The sequence below is a fragment of the Anastrepha ludens genome, chromosome 2, assembly GCF_028408465.1.
Source record: "Anastrepha ludens isolate Willacy chromosome 2, idAnaLude1.1, whole genome shotgun sequence".
NCBI classification, from domain to species: domain Eukaryota; kingdom Metazoa; phylum Arthropoda; class Insecta; order Diptera; family Tephritidae; genus Anastrepha; species Anastrepha ludens.
This window is the reverse complement of record NC_071498.1, coordinates 10,000,001-10,020,550: the sequence shown is the minus strand read 5'-3', so window position 1 is coordinate 10,020,550 and position 20,550 is coordinate 10,000,001. Positions and strand designations below refer to the sequence as shown.

At 36.1% G+C, this 20,550-nt stretch overlaps 1 protein-coding gene across 2 annotated transcripts in view; it reads left to right on the top strand.

The window, feature by feature from the left end:
• LOC128863080 (neuroligin 4-like) overlaps positions 1-20,550 on the top strand; it is a 334,586-nt gene that overhangs the window by 10,672 nt on the left and 303,364 nt on the right. The window lies entirely within an intron of this gene.

Genomic DNA, 20,550 nt, shown 5'->3' with positions numbered 1-20,550 from the left:
AAATTGATTATTATTGATTGTGAAAAATGTCGAAAGGTAATGGGCTTTACGGCTCATTCAATTTGGGGGATTACTTCGAATTGTATGCTTTGATAGAAAAAGAAATGTAATAAAATGAAAACTTATTCTCTGTGAATACGCACAGTGCACAAAAATAAAATTAAAAAGCCACCCTCCATTAGCAGGCTTTTGTGTATGGATTCTCAAAAATAAATCAGATATTTTTGGCAGGCAGCAAAAATCACTGAAATGAATTTTATGTTAGACGCTGATTTTTTAAACGATGTGGTTTTGTAAATGGCTCTAAGGTTATGAAATGTCAACTTTAAATTAGAGTTGAGCCAAACATTGAAGTCATTATAAATTTTTATTTATAAATTGGGAGAAAAATAAATAGTTTTTTGAAGTGAAACTTCTTAGGCGTCGATGGACGAACGAGAATGGAGAGTAAAATTTCAAGGCCATTCAACGTTTGGGGCATTTTCGTTCCGCGAGAGAGAAAAAAGATATAACGTAGAGGAAAGGGAGAGAGAGAGAGCTATACCTTATATATATCTTAAGTACACTTTAGGCTATTTTTCCTGAGTTTTTCTTGTGGTTGCTAATTTCTAGTGAGAAATAACACTGCCTACTTTTTGGCCCTTGTTTCTTGGTGCAAACTTGTAAGAAATATATTTTTGGTGCCTACTTTTTGGCGTTATATTTTCTTGGTACCTACTGTTGGTGGCATTTTTTGGTCACAATTTTGTAGGCGTTTTTTTTTTTTGGTGCCTACTTTTCCGTTTCCTGACTAGTGCTTGTGCGTACTATAAATTGCTATCCATTCCGGCGTCGGATTTATTGGTATTGCCTTGTGGTAATTAGAGCCGTTGCTGCGGCCCTGGAATCGCTGCGTTTGTGCGGGTGATAAACGCTCGGAGTAGTGCGCGTTGTTACCACGGTTTGTGTCGGGCGTTTACCTACACCGGTCGACCCTTCTCCGTTTTTTGTAAATTTTGTCTATTTGTATTCTCTGCAAATGTTGTGAATTTATTTAGGTATATATGCTTTATCCCTCTCTCTCTCTCATTCTCTTTCGGATCTCTTCCTCTTTCTTTGACTGCCTTGAAAGTTTCACTTCTGTGATGTGTACTACGCTACACGCACTTTTTTTTTTGGTATTTAACTTCGTCAAACTGAAATGCATTTAGGCGAAAAGAATAAAAGGCTGGGCTAGTCAAATATGATTTTGAAGTTGTATAGAGCCCTGAAATGAATTGTCGCAGTCGCAGAGTTACTTTCAAAAGTATATTTCTTGCAAAATCTGAGCTTAAAATCGCAAATTTATGACGAAACACTCATTTTGGCGGTTTTTAAGTGAACAGAAAGGAAGAATTTTTTTGTGTTTTCAGAGATACATATGATTTGTATTTCTAACGGTACATTTTAGAAAACATGAAACTAATTTACATTTTTTTTCGTCTATTTAACATTTCATAGAGCAAATAGAATTCATTTTCAAGGATGTTTTTTAAGAGCTAAAGAACTTGAAACGATAATACGAAACAGAAATATTGTCTGGAAGAAAAATTTCATGGTTCATTGGATCAGTCCAACTTACTTTTTCCAAAAAATCTGATAATAAATGTAAATGGGTCCAATCCGCACAAAAGCGACGAAAACGATGATAATTTGGTCTGAAATGAAAATAGTCAACTAAGCCAAGATGCTTACGTAGTCCAGGGATAGGGACAAATAGTTAAGAACGACGCACATTTAGTTCTATGAAATTTGCGAACAGCTTTTTATTTATTGTATTTTGTTTTTCTTTTTTCAAAGTAAATTTCCACAATTCGGAAGCTGTGCTCTGGCGTTAAACGATTCATAACGATTTGCCAAACTGAATGCGTTACTGAACAGAAATGCCCACACTGTTTACCATTCTCAGCTATCAGATCATAGTTTTTGATATCGATAGTTCTCATGTAGCTCAAAAAAACACCCGACGTAATGAGAAATTATTATGAAACCCCGCCAATTGTATCAATAGGCTAAACTGATGTAACAATAAATGCATCTCCATACGTAAATTTAAAAAATAAAAATATAAAAAAATTAAGAAAAAAACCAGAAAAATTCCACCTTTTAACCCTTTTGTCGCTTCTCCCTTTTCCAATTATATTGCCATTAACGAGCATTTCATAGTTGAAACTATTAATTAGAAGCAATTTCGAGCTGAACTTATTGGCCAACATTTTATTCCCTTCCGTATGTTTTTTGTAGACAAATGGCGTCAATCATTTTGTCAATCAATGTCAACTCATCACTTCGCTGAGTTATTGAATTGTGTGATTTGCATTTAAATTTTTTGTCAACGCAGCACAAAAAGATAATTAATTATGCAAAAAAGGCCAATTATGCATTCCTTTAAACTTTTAACAATCAATTGAATTGTAAAAAAAAAAATTTGGTTAAAAAATTCAGCAATGAGCCAAATTCATACAATTGAACCACAAAAAAAACAAAAAAAATCAATTCTTTGATTATTTAATTGCATAAATTAACATCGAACAAATTTAAATAGCACTAATTAATTACGTTAGGCAACAAAATTAGAGCAAAAATATTCAATTACGAAGCCCCAACACTAACGTTTTCTTATTTTGTTGCATATCCAACGCACGAAAATTAATGAAAAAAATTTTAAAAAGAATATTTTAATTAAAGATTTTTTTTTTGCAATTTAAATTACATTTATTTCTTCACTTTCAACATTTCGCCCTTAATTTACGATTAATATTTAAAACTTAGCTTTCTTCAACATTTCATCTACTTTTTTGTGTCTCAAAAAAATTTATTTTCTTATACAAAATTAATTAAATCTATGAAGGACAAAAGATGTGAGGGAGAACTGCTTAAAGCATGAAATTAGGGTCGTTCTTTCTCTTACAATAATAGTCTTCATAATTATAAAAGCGTGGCTTAAATATAGAACTATATATAAGATTGGCTCCTTAAAAAGAAAAAATTAAAAAATTTTGAAAAAATTGATATTTTTGACAAAAACAAAAGAAAATTTGTATGGGTTGTGATTGAAAAAGCTTTGTTTTTTTAAAAAACAATTTTTTGTTTAAAAAACAAATTTTCGTGGTTTACGATGAGAAAGACTGTTAGTTTGAAAAAACTTTTTTTTATTTTTTTTACATTTTTAAAATTTTGAATTTTCTATGATTCAAAAAATTTAGAAAATCTTTGTTTTTTAAATTTTTTATATTTTTCAAAATTTAGAAAAAAATTTTTTTCCTGAATTTTTTATATTTTCGAAATTTTTTGAATCACTTAAAAAACTCATTCATTTTGAATCACATGAAAAATAATATATAAAAGTTAAAAAAAGAATTTGTCTACATTTTTTTGAATCACGCACCACAATTTTTTTTTCATCCAATTTAAAAAAAAAAATGTATGGACTGTGATTGAAAAATTTTTGACGACATTTTCGAGTGAAAATTTTGTATGTTTGGAAAAAAAACTTTTTTTTTCGTAATTTGGTAGTGAAAAACAATAAAGATAAGAAAAAAGAACGTCAGTTTGGTATCAAAATTAATTTTTTCTTATGCTAAAATTATTTAGACTGGTCCATACTCTAGCGTAACGAGTGCGATTGAGATAAGCAGAAAGGCTGTCATTAAAATCATTTTAATTTCATTTAAATGGTAATAAAAATTTAAACAAAATCTATAGATTATATATGTAGACCTTGTCGATTTATAGAACAAGCCCATGGAATACCTTAAAATACGTATTATCTAGATAAAGGGTATATCAACAGACGCACCTATATGTTGTTTTAAAATAAAAGATGTAGATTCTCTCAGTTTTCACTATTTTTATTCAAAATACTGCTCCAACAATTGAATGTGAGAAATAACATCATCCAAGTGCCCACTGTTGAGAACGTCGAAATATCGACGTTGAAGGTTGTTTAGCAACACTTTGCGCATTGAATTCTCGACTCACTCAGATGACTATTTCAACCGAAAAAATTCTCGAATTTTATGAAATGTTATTCTTAAAGATCGACTATTTTTGTAAAAAGTTTGAATTATTTTAACGCGTTGTTCTATAGTGTAAAATTATACATACTCGTATGCCTACTTGACAAATGTTAAAGATTACATAAAAAATAGGAATTATTCACTACTCACATCGAAAGATACCTTTGAAAGACAGCTTGTAAGGAACTGTGTAAGTTATCTGTAAGTTATATTGTACGTATGAATATATCCTATCCTCTGTTTACATAACCATCACCAGCTGAGCTTCTACGCGCTCAGCATAACTCCAAGGGGTTTAAATTCCTTGATTTTTTGAAAGCTATAGCTGCCGATTTGTAAGACCAATGTTGCGTTGCGTGCGGCACCTTCCATATACAGGGTTGCCCATATTCGACGGACCCATGTATTTTTGGGCCCATTCCAATCGACGAGGCTTGTCTGCAGGCAACAATCTTTGCGTCAATTGAATCTTATACGGGAATAAATGCAAATCAATGCGGATAATTCGTTGTAAAGTGGTCCGAGCAATGCCCAACTGCTAAGAACGGCGATTTTAGGATGTTCTCGGCGACGTCTCAACACTGGCCCGTACAAGAGCAATATTCGATCGCCTTGGTCGCATCACCAGTCAAAAACCTTTCGTACAAACGTTTCACTTTTCACATTATTTAATTTTAAATACGCACTTTGAGTTTTTACAATTGACTTGTTATATCAGTCATAACAGCGTGTAGTACTAGGTTGAGAAGTAAGGATGAGAGCGCATCTCCCTGTTTTGCACCTGAGATCACCACATCGAAAGATTGGCGACATTTTTTGAATACCCACTTTTGCCCAGGTGTTTGTTAAAGTTATGCTGATGAGACGTACCAGTTTAAAAGGTATGCCTAACATCTTTAGATAATATTCAATATTTTTTCGATTGAATTTTTCAAACATTTTTTTCAAATGCACAAAAAAATAGCATGGGATAAATTTGTATTCGTGGTATTTTTCAAATATTTCCAAACAGTCCAAACAGCACAAACTAAAACATATGCAGATATTGCAAGAGAAAATATACCCAAATCTCGAAACAGTGGAAACAATAGTAATGATTCACTTTCCCAAATTCTTTCGCTCCTAAACCAGCAAGAAACTTTTTATAAATCTCTGGAAAAACGTCTGGATCGACTCGAAAAGCTCGCAAATAAAAATTTATAAGGATGGAGAAATCTCTTCGAATTATGACATGGAATGCGAACGGTTTAACAAAACATTTGAACGGATTAGAACTAGTTCTTCAAATAGAAAAAGTAGATGTGTGTCTTATATCAGAAACTCACTTAACAACCCATACATATGCAAAGATGAAAAATTACAGCACTTATTATACAAATCACCCTTTAAACAACGCCAGAGGAGGAAGTGCAATTCTGGTTAAAAATAGTATACGACATATTGAAAAAGAAAAAGTTTGCATTGAAGAATTCCAATCCACTAGCATAGCAATAAATGTCGAAACGAGCGAAATATGCTTAACTGCGGTATATAGTCCTCCACGACATAATATCAAATCAGAGCAGTATAAACAACTACTTCAAAACCATATGGGGAGACTCATAATCGGAGGAGATTTCAATGCAAAACACGTTCATTGGGGCTCGAGACTCACAACAACTAAAGGTCGTGAACTTTATAAAGCTGCAAGAGAAACTGGCTGTGAATTTATCTCCACCGGCAAACCTACTTATTGGCCAACAGACCAAAATAAAACTCCAGATCTAATTGACTTCTTCATTGTAAGAAAAATTTGCAAAAAATCCTTGCTAGTATATGAAGGAACAGACCTAAATTCAGATCATTCCCCTGTATATTTAAAACTAAGTGAAGGCATTGAACTTAAACAACAAGCACCTACTCTGACCAACAAGTTTACTGATTGGGAGTATTTCAAATATACGCTTAATCAAAACGTTCAAAAACAAAATACACTCTCGTCACATAATGAAATTGATGAAGAAGTATTATTGCTTACCCAACAAATCCAAAATGCCGCATGGTATAGCACACCAACTCAAACAGCAAAACAACCTGGACTTCGTTATCCAAATGAAATATATTCCCTTATCGCCGAAAAAAGAAAGTTAAGAAAAAAGTGGCAACGAACCCGACAACCATCGCTAAAAACTTTGTTAAATAAAATGACTCAACATTTAAGAGAAGAAATTAATAAACTAAAAAACGTATCCTTCAATCACTATGTACAGGAACTAACAGCGGAAAAAAGTACTGACTACTCCCTATGGAAATCTACAAAATACCTTAAAAGACCAACTATACAAAACCCTCCAATTAAAAAACCCAATGGCTTGTGGGCTAAGAGCGATATTGAAAAAACGGAAGTCTTTGCTGATCACTTAGAAAAAACATTTAAGCCTCATGAAGCACATCATGCACCATTGCTTACAGATATTCATCAAGCTGAAAACCAGTTCTGTTTGTCTTCGCCTGCAGAGATAAAGCGTGAAATAAAACTCCTGAAACCTAAAAAAGCACCCGGCTTCGATCTTATCACCGCTGAAACCTTAAATAATATTCCGCAAAAAACATTGATTAGGCTAACAAAAATTATAAATGCATGCCTTAAGCTAAAATATGTGCCAACGTACTGGAAAATTTCAGAGGTAATAATGATACCAAAACCTGGCAAAAGTCCTCACGAAGTGTCATCATACCGTCCAATCTCCTTGCTACCTATAATGCCCAAACTACTCGAAAAAATAATTCTGCAGCGGTTAAAGCCTTTGATTGAAAACAAACGCCTTATTCCTACGCACCAGTTCGGATTTCGAGCAAAGCACTCAACAATCGAGCAAGTGCATAGGATCACAAATGTGATAGAAGAAGCAATTGAAAAGAAAAAAGTGTGCTCTTCCATATTTCTCGATGTTGCTCAGGCCTTCGACAAAGTATGGCATGACGGACTACTCCATAAAATTAAAATCTTGCTTCCAAAGGAGTTTTCGGACCTATTTACTTCATATCTAAATAACAGATATTTCAGGATCAAGTGCGATAGCTCTTATTCAAGCCTAAAGCGAATTAAAGCCGGGGTTCCACAAGGCAGTATCCTTGGCCCTATACTTTACGTGCTTTTCACATCTGACCTACCGGTCTCTGAGACTAGCACTATAGCTATCTTTGCTGACGATACGTGCATTTTAGCAATTGGAGATGATGAGACACAGTCCTCTCGCAAACTTCAAGAAGATGTTAACAAAATCACCGAATGGACTACAAAGTGGCGTATAAAACTTAATGAAGCCAAGTCACTTCATGTGGATTTTACAAACAAAAAAATTCAATATAATCCTGTATATATTTCTGGCACGAAAATTCCTTACTCCAATACGGCGAAGTACTTAGGGATGACGCTTGATGCCAAACTATGCTGGAAAGAGCACGTTAAAATAAAACACGTGGAATTAATCCTCAAAATGCAAAAATTAAACTGGCTTACTCGAAGGAGGTCTCCTCTTTCCATACAAAATAAACTTTTAATTTATAAACAAGTATTTAAACCTGTGTGGACTTATGGTATACAACTATGGGGCTGTGCCAAACAAACTCATATCGAAAAAATACAACGATTTCAAAACAAGTTCTTAAAGAACGCAGTAAACGCGCCATGGTATGTGAGGAACACTGATTTACATCGTGACCTAAAGATGTCATTAGTATCAGAAGTTGTCAAACATTACGCTGTAGCTCATGCCGAAAGACTCGAAAAACATACTAACCCGGAGGCTCGCCGACTTGCCAATTTAGATGGCCAATGCCGGAGACTTAAACGAAAAAAACCAAATGATCTTGTTCCAGAAATTTTGATGACTGACAAATATATGTAAATTTCTGTCAGCTGTCTTCCAGTTATATACGTGTTTCCTGTAAATACTGTTGAATTTAATAAAATAATATTACTTGATAGTTGTGAACTAGGTGTAATAGAATGAAATGTATTTAAATATTTATAACGTTTCAATAAAAAAAAAAAAAAAAAAAAAAAAAAAAAAATATTTCGGACATGGAAAAGCATTGGTGAATTGTTGATCGCTCCGTTCTCAAGCCTCAGTGATAGTGGCTGATAATTTTTTCAACGCATTCCTTTAACTTATTTTATAAAGGATGGTTCAGTTTTAAGGGCCGGTGTTGATTTTGAATAAAATACATTTTGTTTAGGAAATTATTGTCATTTCTCCTTATTATGATAATATTGGTATAGCTCAATTACGAACAGAAAAAAAATTTCGGCCAAATGGCCGCCGCGGCATCGGCGGCACATCTCCATCCGATGGTCCAAATTTTCGATGACGCTGAGGCATAATTGAGGTTCTATGCCGTTAATGTGCCGAATTGTCTCCTCCTTTAGCTCTTGAATTGTTGCTGGCTTATCGACGTACACCTTTTCTTTCAAATAACCCCAAAGAAAGAAGTCCGACGGTGTCAAATCACATGATCTTGGCGGCCAACTGACATCGGTGCGACGTGAGATTATTCGGCCATCAAATTTTTTCGCGCAAAAGGGCCATTGTTTCGTTAGCTGTGTGACAAGTGGCACCGTTCTGTTGAAACCACATATCGTCCACATCCATATCTTCCAATTCAACCCATAAAAAGTTCGTTATCATCTCACGATAGCGAACATTATTCACAGAACTGCCTGACCGGCCACTCTTTGTGGGTGCATTAGTTTTTTCGGCAATCACTCTTGGATTATCATTCGCCCAAATGCGGCAATTCTGCTTATTGACGAATCCACTTAGATGAAAATGTGCCTCATAACTAAAGATGATTTTCTTCGAAAGTGCGCGATATGCATTTTGATTTGAACGCCCGTTTTTATAATAAGCCTGAATAGCTTTAGCGCGTTGCTTGATTGTGTATCTTTTCATGGTTCAAATTGAGTTAGTCTGAAATTGAAAAATGTTAAATAAAATGCAAAAAACAGCTTGAAGCTTAGGTGTGGTTTACATTCAACATCGGCCCTTGAATACCCACCCATTAGAATATTTAAAAATATTTAGTAGCATGCATTCGGCAGAAGGACGCCTCTGTAGTGTGCTTATTTGGGTTAATCCCCTTTTTTATGTATGAGTGCAATTATTCTATTCTCCCTCCTCGCAGGAAGTTCTTCTTATAATCATATTTGCAATACCAGCTGATGTCAGCGTTTGTGGAGTTTGACTCCACCGTATTGATTGCATCACGGCTAAAGCTCTCATAGTTTTTAAGCTTACTAATTGCGTCTACGGTGTCTTAGATTGAAGGTGGTTCTATTCTATTTCCAGCCATATAAATTGTATTGGTATGTGGGCATATCATTCCATACATTCAAAATTCCATTTATATCGTTTATCGAGTAACGTTGCTTGTCTTTGCAGACGTTGACTGAAAACCTTTAGTGTTTTTCCTTATGATTCGGTACATGTCTCGTACTTTATTTGCTCCAACATCCTTCTCAATTTGTTGTACTACCAAATTAGGTAGTACCACCAATTTAGGCACATTGGAGGTGATCTTTCTGTTATTTTTTCTGCTTACCATATCTGTGGTATTTTTTCCTTCAACTTGATAGTCTAGTAAATTTTGCCTTTTAGGTCGGCTCATGTGAATTTACGTATATTAATTTTTTTTTTCGTTTGCTACTCCGTATTCGTTGTCATGCCATTAATGTCTTGTATTGGTTTTTTGGTCTATGACTGTAGTTGCTGCTTTATTTATTATTATATATTTAATTGAGTTCCATAATTCGTTTATATCTGAAGTGTGTTACTTTCCCTGTTGCAGCTGCTCAAACTTTTTTTTGGTTATTTTTTCACGTCGTTTGTTCTCAATATTTTCAATATTCCAGCGCCTGATTCTCGTTTCTTGTTTACTGTCGCGAGGCAGCTACAACCATGTAGCGGTTGGAATTGCAATTTGCACCAGAGCAGGTCTTTACGTCTAAAACAGATATCATGTGCAGTTTGTCTACATAGACCTGTACAATTTTAATTGTGTAATAAGATTACCAGTGTAAGAAATAGTATGACAAAAATCACATGAATTAGCACGCAATTATTCCAAATATCGCAAAAGTGAACTTAACTTAAAGACGACAAGGTTTATGGCAAATAATCTTAAATTTGAAAATAAAAGATCATTAACCAAAAATCAGGTTAAACTGACATAAAAATGTCCAAGTTGAAGTGCCCATCAGCGCTTTTTTACTGTAGCCCTTTTATAGGCTATGTCATTCGCCTGCTCCGCGGCAGAGGCGCCGCAGACTGCTTTAAAACAAAAATTTACCACTTTGACGCGCAAGTTTGTATTTCATTTTCGCCAATTCAATTACCATTTCGCTGCTATATAAATATGTATGTGTGTGTGTGTGTGTGTGAAGACTGGGATACTCCCTTGCAGGAAAAATGTGAAACAAGCTTCCAATCTGCAACTAAAGATTTTACGGCACATAGACTAATTTTTAAAGCAAGTACATGACTCTTAGATTTCTAATAGCTTTTTTAATGAAATTCATTAGATTTTTTGTACACAAGTGAAGATAATTGCAAATAGAACGGAATAAAGTAAATATGCAATAAAGCCGCAAGTCATTTTGATTGAAGAAATTTATGCGCTTTTTTTCAAAAACTCCTAACGAAATATGGCATAGGATGAGGACTGATAAAACAGGAGTGGTGGTAAACTAAATTGAACAAAACGAGATATAAGACCTGTAGGTTCGAAAGTTCCTTACGATAATTATTTATATATTTAAAGGTAGGCGGCCGCTGTAGCCAAATGGGTTGGTGCGTGATCACCATTCAGAATTCACAGAGAGATCGTAGGTTCGAATCTCGGTGCAACATCAAAATGAAGGAAAAGTTTTTTTCTAATAGCGGTCGCCCCTCAGCAGGCAATGGCAAACCTCCCATTGTATTCTGCCATGAAAAAGCTCCTCATAAAAAATATATGCCGTTCGGAGTCGGCTTCAAACTGTAGGTCCCTCCATTTGTGGAACAACATCAAGACGCACATGACAAATAGGAGGAGTAGCTCGGTCAAACACCCAAAAAGGGTGAACGCGCCAATTATATACAATATATATACATATATATATATGTATATATGTAGGTAGGCGAAATGATTGAAGTACCTGATTGGCACTCTCCAAATAGAACTAAAGCGCCATTTTGAAACCTCCAACGGGCAGATATTTACAGCCATTTATTTGATACAATGGAGACGGTTGGCACACTACCCCAGGCTGTCGAAGAAAGGAACACCCAGTGATCTTAATCGTCTAGCTGCCAAGCCCGGACATTTACAGAGAAAGTGATCTACAGTCTCCTTCTCTGAAGGGTCCCCACAGCATCTGCAATGAGGGTTAAAAGATAAAACTCGCTTTTCCGCGTATTTGCTGATCGTCCAATGACCGAAAAGCACAGCTTCAAGTTTGGAAATTGAATGGTATGGAGTCCCCAGGACTATCTGCGTTCTGCGTCTATTGTACTAGAGCCATAGAATCTTTCCTGCAAAATAATTTGTACAACTCCCCTTTAACAATAACCAGGTGTATGCCGTTGACCGGGAGGGTGCCCTCTGAAACCTTCCTGACATCCTCATCAGCAGTTTCATTTCCCTCTTTGTTCCTATGTCCTGGAACCCAAATCAGAGAAATTTTACTTGCACATCTAAGAGATTTGTTCTCCTCCTTACAAGAGTTGTCCAATTAAAATTTGCATATTGGCTTCGTGAGGTTCTTGATCACAAATTGACTATCAAAAAAACTGCTGATATCTCCCTCGCTCCCGCGACCCCTAAGCATTTTGCTTGTATGCAGGAACGCAAAGACTTCTGCCTGAAAAACATTTGAAGTATTCGGCAATTTTTTTAGAGAAAATCTCTGGAGCCGTTAGTGAAGACAGAGGTAGCAGCATCGGTACAGATTTTCCCTTCATTCCAATCCTGCCTACTTGGAAAAATTGCCCTGGATGTCCCCCAAGTTTGCGGATAGAGAAATCTGTACGTTGTTCAGAGAAATTTGTGTCAACTGCCTAAAATTGCGACCGTCTCCGTTTCGAGATTGTCTTCTGAAGTCAAACTCCTGTAACCTGATTGCACTCTGAGCAGCGATGGAAATAACGTGAGACATTAAGACTACATTAAGGGCAGCACATGCTCCGGTGACTAGACTAACTTTATGGGGTTAATAAATATGTATTACATAACCTTCGCTTCCAAAGATAACTAATTACTCGTAGTTTTGAGTTCACACTCATTTTTTTCATAAAATTTTCCTACACAGTCGCTTAACTCTTAACAACATAAACACAGGCATATAAAAATCTATTTAAATGCACGCACAGCAACAGAATTGACAAATGTTGAGCAACGTTGGGGATTGACCGCCTGTCTTGCAGACTTCTTGTATGCTGCTTTTGCTGTTGCAACTATGCACAACTCTCTGCTCTACTTTACTTCCACTAATTCTTGTGCGCTGATGTACGCGTAGAGTGAGAGACAGTGACGTTGCACGGGTTGAGGTTCGTGCCACGGATGACTTTTATTATCCTATGCCACGCGTCACAGAACAATTTAATCACCTCAAACTTTCAGCGCATTTGATGCAGCCACAATGTGTCGCATACAAATTTCTGCGCTTTTTTGCTTTTACATACACATTTTTTTCTTTTGTTTTTTCTTTCATTTTGCTTCTAGTGTTGTGCTCAATTGTCTGCGAAAATAACCTTTTCCAGCAACTCAAGCCGATTTTAGTGAGCAAAAAACCAAAAATAAACGCAAAGAAAGAGTTTCCTAGAAATCGGTATGCTGAGTGGCATACAAAGTCAAGGGCATTGCCACGCTTGCCACACACAAATGTAGGTTTAGTGCCACAACTAGCGCACTACTTTTTTTCTTCACAAATCAGCATGTTGGATCCGAAGAATATTAAATACTAAGTTACACAATTTTGAAGGTTTTTCTTCATCTTATTCTTTTTCTGCTCTCGTACAAAAGTAATTGATTCAATCGTTTCTTCATGCATTCTAACAGATACAGTTGAAATCTTCAGTATTTTTGCCGCCAGCATAACAAATTTAGAAACTTAGAAATGGAAATGGTTGAAGGAATTTCACGATAAGAGAACTAAGCAACAGAAATAAACGAAAGTCTTGAAAGAAATTTCTAGGAAAAGAGCACTCGATTACTTCTGAGAATTGTAAGAAAAAAAAATAGGTGAATGCGAAAACTATTAGTTGTAAAGGGTGTTTTTTTAGAGGTTAGGTTTTCAAGTTGGCACTACTTTTTTCGTAGATGGTCTTTTTGACAGCTGTCACTTGATTTATGCTCAGTTTGGTTTGCCATTTCATAATGAATAGACTTACACCTGAACAACGTTTGCAAATCGTGCAAATTTGGGCCCAAAACGAGATGGCCACCGATCCCGATTTTCACAAGAAAATTTTGTTCAGCGATGAAGCTCACTTTTAGTTGAATGGGTATGTCAATAAGCAAAATTGTGGCATTTGGAGTGAACATAATCCACAAGCCATTGCTGAGACGCCGTTACATCCTCAAAAAGTCACTGTTTGGTGTGCTCTATGGGCAGAGGGAATCATTGGTCCATATTTCTTTAAAAATGATGCCGGCCATAATGTTACAGTCAATGGAGAGCGCTATAGAGCCATGATTAATGACTTTTTCGTGCCTGAATTGGACGATGTTGATGTGGACGACCTTTGGTTCCAACAGACGGCGCTACATGCCATACAGCCAACGCAACAATCGATTTATTGAAGGAAACTTTTGGTGAGCGCATTATCTCGTGCGATATAACACCGCTGGACTATTTCTTGTGGAGCTATGTGAAGTCGCTTGTCTACGCAGATAAGCCCGAGACGATTGACGTCTTGGAAGAGAATATTCGGCGCGTTATTGCTGACATACGGCCCCAATTGCTGCAAAAAGTGGTCGAAAATTGGGCCTCTCGGCTGGAATTTATTCGAGCCAGCCGCGGCGGCCACTTGCCCGAAATCATTTTTAAAACATAATGGCAAACCCTTATCTTTATAATAAAGCTAAATTCTTGGCCATAACATTAAATTATATACGTTTTATTTCATCTTGAAAACCTAACCTCTAAAAAAAACACCCTGATACTTGACGGGAAGGGGAGCGGCCTATTGCCTCTTCATGAAGATCTGCGCTGTTGTTCAGCGCGACGCAGTTTGGAGATTACCATTTTTGCCATATTACATACAGCGGACCAATTTTCTTCTGATTCTAACATAATATCCATTAGGTTATCAGCCGAAATTGGCTTCCCCACCCTAGTGATTAATTCCTCCCTTTCGAACACAAATCGCGGGCAGAAAAACAAAACATGTTCTGTGTCTTCTACAGCTGGTGCACAATGAGAACAGTACAGGTCGTCTTCGTGCTTAAACCTATATAGATAGGACTAGCGTACCCTCGCCCGCTTCGCTAGACGATAAATTCAATGATTTGCTGAAAGAGAATAAAATTAATACGAAACAAAGCAAATTCTTTGATACAATTTCATTCGAACTTCATTGTAACACTTTTTGGTAGACAACGTTTTTTGGTTTTTTCATCTTTCGCGTGAATAATGACGATGGTTTGCCTACTCGTGAGCAAGCTACATTCAATTGTCCATGAGAAAAAATTGGGTATTCTAAATTAATACCGCACATTTGTAGAGACTGTCCTTGCGCCTTATTAATTCTCATAGCGAAGGCAAGGCGAATAGGGAACTGCAAACGTTTGAAATCGAATGGTAAATCCGTCGTAATCAGTGGAATTCAGGGTATCAAAGCGTCTTCTCCTTTGTACTTCCCTTTCAAAATTGTTGCTTCGATAACGTTACCCATTAGCTTTTTCAAAGCGAGTCTGGTACCGTTGCAAAGTCGTGGCACATTAATGTTGCGCAGCATAATAATCGGTGCTCCAATTTTTAATCGTAAATTATGAGGTGGTAGGCCTGGCAAATCGAGTGAGTTTAAGAATTCAGTTGGATAATTTACGACATCATCTTGAGCAGTAATAGTGTCCATTGACTTACTTATATGCAACTATGTTACCAGGTATTTGATCCAAAATAGCTGCATTTATATCATTGATGCCCTTATTTTTCCCAGCTAAAATTGCTCCTTCGCTGAGCCAATCATGGTTTTTGTAATGTTGAACTATGTTTGGAAATACACTCTGTATCAATGCCTCTTTAGACTGTGCAAAAGTGCAGAAATTGTTAGGCAATGTCCATTTCCGATTTTCAGTAATTGGTGTGAAAATTCAGCTGCTGACGGATCGTTCTGTACTTGAACACGTACGCTTGTAGCAAGTGTAAGCGTGTTTACATGTCTCCATAAATACGATGATTTTAAGCATGCATTGATTTCATCTGCAGCCGTAGATTTTGGGATCACAGGTAATGTTTGCCTGACGTCTCCAGCCAATAAAATCATGGCATCTCCAAAGACTGTTTGGCTTCCTCGTAGATCTTTCAAAGTTCTATCAAGTGATTCCAATGGTTTCTTGTGTGCCATAGTACACTCGTCCCATACGATGAGCTTACATACTTTAAGAACTTTTGCCATTCCAGATGTTTTCGAAATATTACATGTTGGTGTTTCATTTACCTGCATATTCAAGGCAACTTTAATGCAGAATGTGCTGTGCGACCGCCTTCCAGTAATGTAGCCGCAATTCCGGAAGAAGCGAGTGCCAATGCAACGTTATTATCTGATCGAATTGTTGCTAATATCAATGAAATCAAAAAGGTCTTTCCTGTTCCCTCAGGAGCATCCAAGAAAAACAATCCACCAGTTCCATGGCTAACATTATTCATGATTGTATCATAAACATGTTGCTGTTGGTCATTCAATTACGATATATTTGATGTTACAAATGTGTTTAGTTCATTACAATCATAATGGTATTCACGCTCCAGTTATCGATTGAGAACTTCGGATTGTGTTTTCGTTTCGTGATGAACAATTTCCGTCTTTGACTCGTTGTTCGTTGAATTTTTGTCTGAAACAACAATCACATTTTCCTCATCGATCTGAATTCCCTTCAAACACGCTCATATCGTTGGAGTTATCTGAATTTTGTGTATTCATGTGTTCATCATCTTCGGTAAATAAATACACAACTTTATTTAAGTCTGCCATTCCGAAAATGTAATGTTATTTTTTTCAATTCGTATCAATCCGGGAACAATGTATTCTATTGTAATCTTATCGATGTGAATACCCAAAGAAAACTGAAAAAACAAATTTTTTCTTCCACATCACATGGGGAAAGGTATAAAGTGGTGTGCTCTGGTGTGCGGTATTCGCAAACAAACCGTTTGAACATTTCCTTTGTTCTTACAAAATGTATATCGCGTTTAACGTAAACCCAAAAACAACTTCTATCAAATCTCTGAGAGGCGAATAACTGTTTTCTTGTCTGGCAAACCTTGGTAAATCTATTATCCTTGGTCAACACACTTGTTGCTCTTACAAATGAACTGCACACAAAACACAAATCAGTAGTTCGGCGTTCGTGTATGTGTACTGAAGCATTTCTCTTCATAAAGAGCGTACAAACCTCTGTGTTTATGTTTACTCTCCGTCGAAAAAAATTTGCAACTTAGCAACACGACACAAATCGTTTCACAATAACGAAAAATTGGTATATTTATTCAAAAAAAGTTGTACACAGAAAATGAATTTTCATTAAAAACACAATTTGTACAATATTTTGATTTTTTCTTTTTTTTTATATGAAGAAAATATTAAAAAAAAATTTTTTTTCCTAAAAACCTTCCCCTAGTGGATCCCTATAACATGAAAAAAGAACGAATAAAATTGGCCTCGTATCGGCCCAAAAAAATGCGTACAAACGAACATCATTTCATTTTTATATATATAGATTTAAAACACCCATGTCCCGTCAGTATTTGGGTCAGATAATAGTCTAACTGTCCATGTTTACGGTTAACCCATTTGGTTATAAAGGGAATCAGACGGTACTTCCAGCGTCCGTTCAGGGACGAACTCCAATTTCCCTGACATGAATGCGAGCTTCGCTCTCTTGCTTCCTTGCGTATTGTCTGCCGCTCTGAAGTAGCTTTGTTTTGGTAATCTTCAGCGTGCTCTTTTGCCATTAAATTTATTGGGAGTAGCACTGCAATAACCATAATGGCGTCTTCGGATATCGTTCGAAACGCGCAGCACACTCTGAGGGCACTTAATCGGTACACTGATTTCATGCACTTCACATATGAGGTGCAATTTGTGGCTTCCGCCCATGCTGGAGCTGCAAATCGAAGAGACCACGGTATTAAGTAGTCTCCTGCGGTTTAGCCTACAGCCTTTAGTGTTCATCATTATGCGTGTCAGTGCTGTTACTGCCTCTGCCGCTTTGCTGCTCGCGTGTGATAGGTGATCTCTGAAGTTCAACCTATGGTCGATTATTACGCCCAGGTATTTAATGAACGGCTTCGATCCTATGGTATTTTCGCCCACCACTATGTTTGCCGACTCCACCTTCTTTCTGCTGCTAATGAGCACTACTTCCGATTTATGATCCGCAAGAGTAGACCGTTCTTGCGCAGCCATACTTTTACCATGCCGAAAGCCTGGTTGCCTGGGCCTAAGACTGAGCCTTGTGGGACTCCACCAGTTTTTTTATATTCCCTAATACCCGCATCGGTATTATAGCGAAGGGTGGGTTTGAACCTGGAAGCAATCAAGCGCCATCAGGATCTGGTTCCAGTTCGCGGTATTGAAGGCGTTCTTTACGTCTAGAGTTGCCATTAGGCAGTACTCGTTGCTACCGCATAACCACCGAATTCCTTCGATTGCCTTCTGCGCAATGGTTTTAACCGCAGCTATTGCATCTGTGGTTGAGCGAGCCTTACGGAATCCGAATTGGGAGGATGATAGACCGCCTGCGTCATAACCTCTAATGCACAATCGAAATTGAACATATCTTTCCTGAAGTTCATAAATGTTTCGTAATTTTTCACGTTTATGTAAATGTAACTTGATCAATTACATTGCGATTCCATTTACCTCCTTCTCTATATCCATACAAAATATCTATCAAACAAATAAAATTAAAATTTTGTTTTGAAAAATGCAACCATTACATCAGTATTTTCTTATGACGTTGTCACGTTAAACTATCTTCAGTAAACCGGCTTTACAGCCAGCCTCTTTTTGGGCATACAAATACGGGAGTGGTTCATATATGACACAAGTATTTCAGCCAAGAAGTGTTCTCTTTCGAATGCAGCAGCTCTCACAAATTTAACTCATTGAACGTGGGTCGAGTTTCATAAATTTCATGCATTTTTTTTTAAATAGCATTACTTAATAGCAAAGAAAAGAAATAGTATTGTACTGGCGAAAGAAGTAGTAATGTAAATACTGATTTTTCTTTCAACTATGTTTGCTAGAAAGCTCAAAGCAAAACTGGTGCAATTGTTTAAATTTATTTTCTTCGATATTTCCTATAAACAGCAGAAACTAAATAAATAGAAAATGTGTTAGAAAATTTGAGTATGGACGAGGATGATAGCTTTGCAGAAACTGTTGTGTATGTTACGCCATCAGCTGAATATGTAAGCAATGAGGCGGACATGGAAGACAATGAAAGGTGGCGTTCTATTTAATGTTTGTAGTGATATCACTAGGCAATTAGAAATTTAGTATGAAGATATAAGAGACTTGCTAAATGATTTTGCTGCTCCAATAGTTCGTAAAGACGATTCAATTTTCCAAAACTCATAATTAGAATCATTGACGTGCCTACTTGGGTGGAGAAAAACTACTCGATTTCCTTTTAATATACGAAATCAGGAAGAGCATCTGAATACGAACGGTCGCGAATGGGCTCGCATATCGGTAAACAATCAAGGGTCCAAGCAGTCCATGTGAAGATATTGACGAAACTAATCGCTCGAAAAAATTAACAAAAATAAATACAAAATTTCATTCTATGTATTATCTTATTTCCCGAAGGAAGCTGGTAGCGATGTTTTACGTTGCCGACTAGATATTAATTCGTATTAGGCACCACAGCGATTAATGAACTTTTTGCATTAGATGGCTTTCGTAAGCTATATATGACTATTTATGAGCTATATATGAAATGTATATATATATATATATATATATATTAGTTTGGGAGAAAATAAATCCATTACTTTTGCGTAAAGTTTTTGCGCAAATAGTGTAAAACTGTTTATGGTCGACCTTTAGCTCTTAGGCGCTGCTACGACTACTAACATCCCGGTCCACTTCGATTATTTCTGAAATTTCATTGCAGACTTTACTTTTTTAGATATGTTCTAATAATACAAGCCCAAATACATACAAGAAATGCTACATCAAATATACTTATGGTCGTCTCACCTTTCTTTCTGCTTCTCTGCATTTAGTATTTTTATGTAAATACTCGGCCATAAATGTCAAGTAAATGCCACGGACATGACGTAGAAGGGCAAGCACTTAAGCTTACACACACACACGCGCTCGTGTATTCACATTCAATACAACCCATGCGCTATGTGGGTTACTATATGAAAATTAAGGGCATGGGCGTGACTCGTTGTCGCCCGAAAATGTGTACTGCGTGTATAAACCATAAAAGAGGCGGGTATTGGTGCAAAAGTGAGACTATAAATTAAGTATAAAGTAGGAACAAAAAGTTTGTTATTTTATGTTTGTGTTCAAGGAAAAAGGCGAATACACAAAGCCTATTCCATTATATTTTAGCATTTTTGCAAAACCATTAAAAACAAATAAAATGACCAGAGATTTGTCATCCGAAATATGAAAGTTACTTTGTGTGCATTTGTGTTTTTAGTTTCATATTTTCATAATGAATTGCCAGTGAGTTTTTGGACAGAGTGTTAGCCAAGCTGCTCTACGAGTTTTTATTTTTGTTTTTTATTTATGATGCCTCACTGTGACCACTGACACTGGGAATGTCCATTAAATTAATAACAAAGAAACTGAACAGTTCATAATTACAGAGGAATGGGCCACAACATGTATAATAATGGGCAAATATAACTGCTCGTGAACTATTTCTCTTTAGTTTCCGATACATTTTCACTAAATACTACTACTACTACTATATACTATATACTATATACTATATACTATATACTATATAGTATATACTATATACTATATACTATATACTATATACTATATACTATATACTATATACTATATACTATATACTATATACTATATACTATAAGATAATCACTACATATTATAAAACAAAGTCGCTTTTTCTGTCCCTATGTCCCCTTATACGCTTAAATCTTTAAAACTACGCAACGGATTTTGATGCGGTTTTTTTTTAAAGATAGATTGATTGAAGAGGAAGGTTTATATCTATATAATGTGAAGAAATATATAAAGGGGGCGTGGCAATCGGTCAAAATGTGGCAAAAAAACAT